This window comes from Typha latifolia, chromosome 11, assembly GCF_019914945.1.
Source record: "Typha latifolia isolate L0001 chromosome 11, TyphaL0001v2, whole genome shotgun sequence".
In the NCBI taxonomy this organism is placed as follows: domain Eukaryota; kingdom Viridiplantae; phylum Streptophyta; class Magnoliopsida; order Poales; family Typhaceae; genus Typha; species Typha latifolia.
In genome coordinates, this window is record NC_133096.1 from 5,654,936 (window position 1) to 5,664,114 (window position 9,179).

The following is a 9,179-nucleotide window of genomic DNA, read 5'->3' on the forward strand; positions in this document are numbered from 1 at the left end:
ATCAACATCCATCCAGACCGGGCACCCTCCTAGCTGATAGAAATCTCGTGAGGATAACTCGCCATATATCCCCTAGCGAACGGCATGTGTCCGAATGTCTGCTGCGCACACAAATTAACGAACTCGGACGTAAGGCCAACAGGATCACGACTATGTCGAGCGATCAATCATCTCTAGGCATGTCCTAACCCTCACGCCCACTCGGGTATCCTCACACTTTCTATCAACTATCCTATGAATCACATTTCATGCTTTCCTTCTAAATGATGCAATGTAGTCTCCAACCATGTATTTAACACATGCATACTCCCGCTAGTCTATCACATGCACACTCATGCTAGAGATCATCTCGATATACAATCATAATAGTAGAATCACCTCCAATCATCTCTATATATCACCAATGTACTCATATCCCAAAGAAGCCTAATCAAATGCATGATAAAATATGCTCGACTAAAATTATCTCTAGATAAAGTCATATAATCTTGTTGGAGGCCAAAACATGCACGTACATAATATATAATAAATCCTAATTTGAGAAAAGCGTCTAGGGAATAAGACTACTCACCTGTCTGATCGAATACACGAACCACGCATCTCTCATGTTTGTCAGTCAAACATCAACTCATCGTCAGAGTCGACGAGGTCTCACATAGGGAGTTCGGGGTTTGAAAATATTTAAGTAATATGATGTTAGCCGTTTATCCCTTTTAGAATTCATCGGTGTAAAATATAATTAATTATTTGATTTTATTAAATAACTTGATATACATTATATATATATAATTATGATAACCTTATTCTGATTATATATTAGGCATATAGTAATTAATCTCTTTAAGCATAAAAGAATCAAATATAAAATAATATAATTAAAATATATGTACATAAAATAACTAACTATAATTCAATTATTTGGCAATTACTACTTTTACTTAACTAGTTACTAATCATACATATAATAATCATTATCCATAAATATAAAAATAATTATCTAAGCTCAGCATTTTATTGCATAGAAAATAATATATAATAATAATTAGGCGCTAGAAACACATTGTATATTCAAATATATTAAATATATGCATGTATAAGCATACATAAACATTAATAGAAACTTATATAATTTAATTATTTTTAATAAAACTAACTATATAAAATATAAGATTATTATCAATATGATTACATGTATTAATCTAATAAACAATGGCTAAACTATATATAATCATAAGAAAGTATTTATAACTATAATTAATAAATTATTATACTAAAAGTACTTAGCTAAAACTTATACTAGTGAGAGTAAATTATCAAAATAATCTACCATCTAGATAAATTGATTTACCTAAATTTTAGAAACTAAATCACATAATTAATGTAAACAAATTAAAAGGAAGCAATCCCTTAACACAGTGCTAAGCTCGGCACTGTCTGCTACAGTGCTGAGCCAAAGCCCAGTACTGTTGCAGAAGGGGGAACAGCTGAGGAAGAAGAAGAAGAAGAAAGAAAAAGAAGAAAGAAATAAAAGAAGAAGAAGAAGAAGAAGGGAAGAGAAGAGAAGAATGAGAGGAGGGAAGTGCGGACCCGGGCCTGCGTGAGGGCACCGGCCGTTGCTAGCTAGTCAGCGGCCGACCTCTCGCCGGCGGCTCGGCTTCGACGAGCCCGAGCTCGGGTGTGAGCGAGAGAGAGAGAGAGAGAGAGAGGGAAAGAGGGAGGGAGGGATAGGAGCTCACTAATGCTCGCGGAGGTGGTGGCGGTGGTTTCCAAGGACGGCGGCGGCGGTGATAGGCCGGCCTCGGAGGGAGAGAGAGAGAGGGAAAGAGAGATAGAGGGAGAAAGAGAGGCGGTGGAAGGGGAAAGGGCGGCAGCGTCGGGGCCCACCACGGCCAGCTGACCGCAGTCGGTTGGCCGCGGCAACGGCAGCGGCAGTGGGCGCGTGGCGCCTCACCATGCAAGCTGCATGAGTAGCTTGCATGGGCACGAGGTAAGCCATAGTGTGGCCGGCCACGTCGTGGCCAAAAACTTTAAATTTTTTTTTTGGGGGCAGGTTGTTACAAAAAGCCTTTGAAAAATTGAAAACAACAATGATGACGGCACCCGTGTTATCGCTATCGGACTTCATTAAATAATTCATTGTTGAATGTGATGCGTCGGGTGTTGGCATAGGAGCTGTAGTAATGCAAGAAGGACATCCCATTGCCTATGTTAGCAGGGCTTTATCACAAAAATCTCAGTAATTATCGACTTATGAAAGAGAGATGTTGGCAATTCTGCATGCTATGACAAAGTGGAGGTCTTATTTGATCGGTAGACGATTCATTATTCGAACCGATCAAAGAAGCTCTCCATCCTTTATGGGACAGCGTATACACACTCCGGCACAACAGAGATAGGTCACAAAATTGCTGGGATATAATTATGAAATCCCATAAAAGAAGGGAACAGAAAATAGAGCGGCGGGTGCACTATTGCGCCAACCTGATACCGCCGAGCTTGCAGCCTATTCTTCTCCTACATTTCTCTTCCTTGACGAGCTGAGGTATGCATGTACATCTGACCCTGATATTTTGAGATTATTGCAGGAGGTGATGGATGATCTGGAGCACCATCCAGAGTTGGAGAATCGAGGCAGTTTGCTGCTGGACCGCGGATGCATTCGGGTGTTGGAGCGTATTGGTCTGGTTGCATATCGTTTGGAGTTGCCGAAGGGGTCGAGAGTGCATCATGTCTTACATGTTTCATTCCTACGGGAGCGCATTGGAGATAAAGTGATCGTTGGATTAGTTCTACCAGAGCCATTGGAGGAGATAGAGATTGTAGAGCCAGTTCGTGTACTTGCTAAGCACCGACGACGACATGGTACGAGAATGGAGATGGAGATTCTAGTTCTTGACACGCCATCTGATGAGGTGACATGGGAGATGGAGACATATATCTTGGAGCATTTTCTCGACTTATCACCTTGAGGGCAAGATGGGGGAAGCGTGGTGGGCTGATACACTTAGTTAGGATTTTATTTAATTAGCTAAATCTAGCTCTGTGCAGTTTTGAGAAAATATTCATAAAATATTCTACACATATCCAAATAATATGAAACAAGTTGTATAAGGTTGCCAACCTCTAGATATATAACTTTTATATTCATGACTTCTCCATATTCGGAATTTATCTGTGATAAAACGAAAGCTTAATCTGAGAGGTAATCGGAGAAGATAAGGAATATTGATTTAGTTGGTTTGTTAGAGTTTCATATTGTTTTAGGATTTGTTGGCTAGCCACTATAAATATGTGGATGGCAGCCAACTTCATTATAGAATTGAATTATTGATTTCTTGCCTCTTATCTTCTCTCTAGACTTCTCCCCCCTCCCTCTTCACCATCCTTCCACCTTTACCGTTGGTAGGGATTCTCCTAACTTCTAATCTCCCTCGACTGTCGAGCCACCCCTCTTCTTTGGGATCTCGACCATTTTGTTCCCTTCGTCTACTTCTCTTAATCACTTCCACAATCCACCTTCATCTCTATACCATCTAAAACCCTAACATCCACTCCACCCGTTACCACCACCATCACCCACGTTATTCCGTGTTTTTGCCCTAGTTGTAGTTTGAATCTGTGAAGGGCATAAATATGAAAGTTGTAGATCAGAAAGTTACAGATCTAACACAATTTGTTTCGTAATGTTACTTCATGCAATAAATTCAGATCTTGAGAATTTGTTCCGTAGCCGACCTTTTGGTACCGTAACTCATCAAATTGGTATCACTGCTATATCAATTTGGTATCAGAGCCCAACAAAGTGGTATCAGAGTCTATCATAAAACCTTACTAAGAAAGGTAATGGGACGTCCACCTTGTATTAGTACAGCTCCTATACCAACACACAACGCATCACATTCCACAATGAACTCTTTGGTGAAGTCTGGTAGCGCTAAAATGGGCGCCGTCATTATTACTTCTTTCAGTTTTTCAAAAACTGTAGTGGCTTTATCCATCCATCCAAAAGAGTCATTCTTCAACAAATAAGTGAGAGGAGCAGCAATCTTGCCATACCCAGCGATGAAGCGGCGATAATATCTGATTGGTCCCAAAAATCCCCTCAATCCGGTGGTGGTAGCAAGATTAGGCCAAGCGGTCATGCATGATACCTTTTTGAGGATTCGCCGCTATACCTTCCGCTAAGATTATGTGGTCTAAATACTCAACTTGGACTTCTTGATCTTCAATTGGTTTTGCTTCAATAAATTCAGCACATCCTCCAAATGCCGCTAATGCGATAATTCAGTCCTGCTATACACCAAAATGTCGTCAAAAAATACTAAGACATACCTTCACAATAGAGGCCAAAATATATTATTCATGAGGCCTTAAAAAGTTGCTAGAGCATTGGTGAGGCCAAAAGGCATCACCTGGAACTCATAATGCCCATCCGGAGTTCGAAATATAGTCTTGTGCACATCCGCCAGGTGAATTCTAATTTGATGATACCCGGCCCTCAAGTCAAGCTTGCTAAATATAGTCGCACCTATAAGCTCATCCAGCAGCTCCTCTATAACTAGGATGGGATACCGGTCCTTGACGGTAATAGCGCTTAGTGTCCGATAGTCGACACAAAAACACGACGTCCTGTCCATTTTTTGCACCAATAGCACGGGCAATAAGTATGAGTTATGACTTGGTTGAATGAGGCCTATGCTCCAGAAAAGAGCTTTCCAAAAAATCAAGTTTTAGGCGAATCGAATGTTGGGAACTCGAGATATTGTCAGATTAGTGGATGAACGTCGGGAAGTCTGTCTTAGGATCCGTGGATGGAGGCACAAGATCCTAGATGATGGTGGTTGGTGGTGGACTGGCGTTAATGGGGTGGCACCGGTGAATAAGTGGTGTTGGAAGGGTTATGGATGATGGAATGGTTAGGGCAAGTGTTGGATAGATTGGAAGAAGGGGGAAGAGTGGGCCGCCCCTAAGGGACTAGGGTGATTGGCCGGTCGAGGGAGGTTAGAAGCGGCGTCCCCGGGGATCGAGAGAACGGGAGAGAAGAATATGAAGGAGACAAGGCAAAACCTCAATTCATTCAATAATCATTCCCCGGTTGCCATCCACACCTTTAAAGGCTAACCAAATAATTCAAAAATGGCAAATTTTAACCCTAAAACAGTACATTTTCACCCAACGCGTCCGAACGCACATAATTTGAGCTCTCTGCATGTGCGAACGCGATGCAGGCGTTCGAACGCACATTTCACACTCTCTAGATGTGCGAACCTAATGCAGGTGTTCACAAGCGCGTTCGAACGCACACCAGCCGTGTTCAAACACGACATATAGAAAACTTGTATTTTTAAGAATTAAACACTAAAACAAGAAGCAAAGACATCCCTAAAGTGTATCCATGCTCGAGATGACATCGGTGAAGCCCGAATCATATCAATCCACCACGCTTCCGCAACCTTATCCTCAAGGTTTGAAATTAGGGAAACGATCCATGATATCTCACTCTAGCTCCCAGGTAGACTCGTCAGTGGGCTTGCCTAGCCACTTGATCAGCACTTCCACCTCCAATCTGGATCCATGGCGTCTTCTTCTACGGCCTAAGACTTGTACCGGTTTAGTTGGGCCATCTTCCTCTATTGGTTCGGGCAAGGTCGAACCCACCACATGGTTAGGCCCGATCTGGGCCTTCAATGCCGATACATAGAAAATTGGATGGATTCTGGTTCCCTCAGGTAGGTCCAATCGATAAGCTACTGGACCAATTCATTGTAGCACTCGTTACGGACCATAGTACTTGTGACCCAGCTTCTGATTCAACATGAGCCTCGATGTGTATTGCTAGTACGGTTGAGCTCGAATGAACACCAATTGATCCACCTCAAACTCTCGCTCATGCCGGCCTTTGTCATGAGTCTGTTTCATGCAGTTTTGGACTGTTGCTAGGTAAATCTTGAGCCGTCTTAAGGTTTCATCTCGATCAGCAAGTTCCAAGTCGAGCTCGGTACTATCCGCTGCCGCAAGTCTATCATAGGCACGCAAGATAGGGGGAGTGCGCCCATAAACCGCCTCAAAGGGGGTCATGTCGATGCTACTGTGATGAGCGGTATTGTATGACTACTCGGCCCATGGAAGGAATTTGACCCAATCCTTTGGTTGGTCCACCACAAAGCATCGCAAGTATTGCTCTAGTCCGCGATTCACCACCTCGGTTTGGCCATCCGTCTCGGGTTGATATGCAGAACTAAGGTTGACTTGAGTCCCTTGCAATCTGAAGAACTCGGACCAAAACTCACTAATGAAGATGCGATCCCGGTCTGACATGATCGTCCTAGGCATTCCATGCAAGCGCACCACTTTTTGAACAAAAATTTCAGCAACCTTTTTCGCTGAAAACGGGTGCGTCAATGCTATGAAATGAGCATATTTGCTTAGTCTATCCACCACAAGGAACACCACCGATTGTCCTCGAACCTCCGGCAGCCCCTCGATGAAGTCCATGGAGATGTCCTCCCAAATATGCTCCGGTATCGGTAGTGGTTGCAACAACCCGCTGGGCTTGAGTGTCTCCGATTTGACTCGTTGGCAGATTTGACATTCACGCACATACTTCTTCACGTCCGTCTTCATCGCTGTCCATATATAGTTTTGGGTCAGCCGCTTGTAGGTACGTAATACCCCTTCATGACCTTGATACGATCACGCCTCTGGCTATGGAGCTCTGATACCAGCTTGATACGATCTCTCCTTTAGGGCTAAAGATCGATCTTTTCTAATTCTTAGATCTAGACTAGATCTTGCACAGAACTTTGAAATAAGATCCTGAAATATTCCGCCGTCGGATCAACGTGAAATGTTTTAGGCCCGGAAAAGAGCTTTTCAACAAATCAAGTTTCAGGCTAATCGGAGTTGGGGATCTCGAGATATCGTTCGTTTAGTGGACGAACGTCAGGATGCTCTATTTTGGATCCGTGGATGGAGGCACGAGATCCTAGGTAATGATGGTTGGTGGAGGACCAGCGTTAATGTGGTGGCACCGGTGAAAAGTGATGGTGGAAGGGTTGTGATTGATGGAAGGATTAAGGCAAGTGTGGGATAGATTGGACAAAGGGGGAGAATAGGGCCACCCCTAAGGGACTAGGGTGATTAGACGGACGAAAGAGGTTAGAAGCGGCGTTGCCGGGGATTGAGAGAACGGGAGCGAAGAAGACGAAGGAGGCAAGGCAAAACTCAATCTCAATAATCAATTCAATTTGGTTGCCTACCACATCCTTTTATAGGCTAACCAACAACTGAAATTAACCCTAAAAACACAATTTTCGTCGACCGCGTTCGAACTCGCCCGACCGCGTTCGAACGCACCGAGTTCGCTCTTCTGGATTTGCGAACGCGATGCAGGCGTTCACAGTGCATTCGAATGCACAGTACATTCACTTCACCACGTTCACAACCCCGTTCACAAACCACGTTCGAACTCACTCCACCCGCGTTCGAACGCGACTTACAGAAAACTTATTTTAATGGAAATTAAACACTAAAACATGAAGCAAAAACACTCCTAAAGTGAATCCATGCTCGAGACGACGTCGGTGAAGTCCGAATCGTATCAATCCACCACGCTTCCGCAACCTTGTCCTCAAGGTTTGAAATTTGGGAAGCGATCTTTGAACTCTGACTCAAGCTCCTCCATTGTATGATCTTCTGCATTGGTTCCCCACATATCCGAAGATATAGGAAATGTTGGTGCCGAGAAAGAGGCAAGCTCACTTGTGTCGGAGTTGGCGCGAAGGGCATCGCCCGCTCGATTCTCGATCAGCAAGTTCCAAGGCAAGCTCGGTCCGATCCGTCGCCGCGAGTCTTTCGTAGGCACAAGATAGGGGTAGTGCGACCATAACCGCCTCAAAGGGGTTCATCCTCAGTCGAGCTTGGATACTCATACTCCAACTAGTCCAAGGTGAAATTCGGGTCCATCTACATTGAGTCCACTTGGTCTCGGGTGGTCGAACCAATTGACTCAATGTCAGTTCAACAATAGAAATCCGGTGCATCCGATTGCGCTCGGGAGGTCGAGTTAGATGCAATTGGTGGATCCAGATTAGGTTCTCCCAGTGACTCAAGTTAGGTTCAGCTAGCCAAACGAATTGTTGGTTGTGCTCATAATCAATCTGCCCACTCCATGGATTAGGATCCGAGTCAAATGTATCCTGGTATAAGCAAACTCGTATTAAGTCAAGTAGAGGGTTTTTGATCATGTCCCTTATTTGACTTAACTGAGTCCCGAGGTCCAGAGATGACTCCCACTTGACTTGACCCCTTTGGCTCTTAGGTCCAACCCAACTAATGTCTAGCAATTCCACCTGGTCAAGCCCAACAATGTAGCCTTCTTGAAATTCTAACCACTTAGAGTCTTCAAAAAAATTTGAAATCCCTAATCTTTCTCTCTTAGTTCCATCTCCATTAGCCATTGCCATAGGAGTTGCCTTAGCACGTGGCAGCCTTGGCTGAGTAGTGACCACCTCCAGTAGTTGCTTAAGTAGGGTTCCGACGGTGTGGCAGTAGTCGGCGGCGATGGAAGGCTGAAGTTGGCCCAAAAAATAAAATCTTCAGGTCCTTCTCTGTCCCGTTGCAGCCATGGCAAGGAGCCTTTGGTCATCCGGATTACTACAATAGTTGCTGGTGAGGCCCCTCTTGGGGTGGCGACGGTTGACTGCTGTGGAAGGCTGAGGTTGACAAAAACTAAATCTTCATCTCCTTCTTCTTCATTTTGTCGTAGCCATGGTAGGGAGCTTTCGACCATTGGGGTGAGAAAAGCATTAGCCCACAAGGTCTTTAGGAGGCTGTCAGAGGCTGGTGCTGTCGTGGTTGGAAGAATGTGGCCTTCTCCTTCAAGTTGTAGCTCGGTGGAAAGCTGCAACATTATCGCCGGTGATGGCGCTATCGCGGTCGACTTTCGATTGACCGAGGAGAAAGGTGGAAGGTCATTAGAGGCCATACATGATTTCTTCATAGTTGCCGACTATTTTGTGGTTGCAAATGAAGGTGGTGTTAGGCGGCCCAAGTCTTTGGAACTTGCGGTTACGGATCATCTCCTCACCACCGATGAGGATTCCTGATGAGGAATATCCAGCGGCCACGTGTGGTCTTCCTCCATTCAACAGTGGTTCGCACGGTTGTCGACTCGTCGA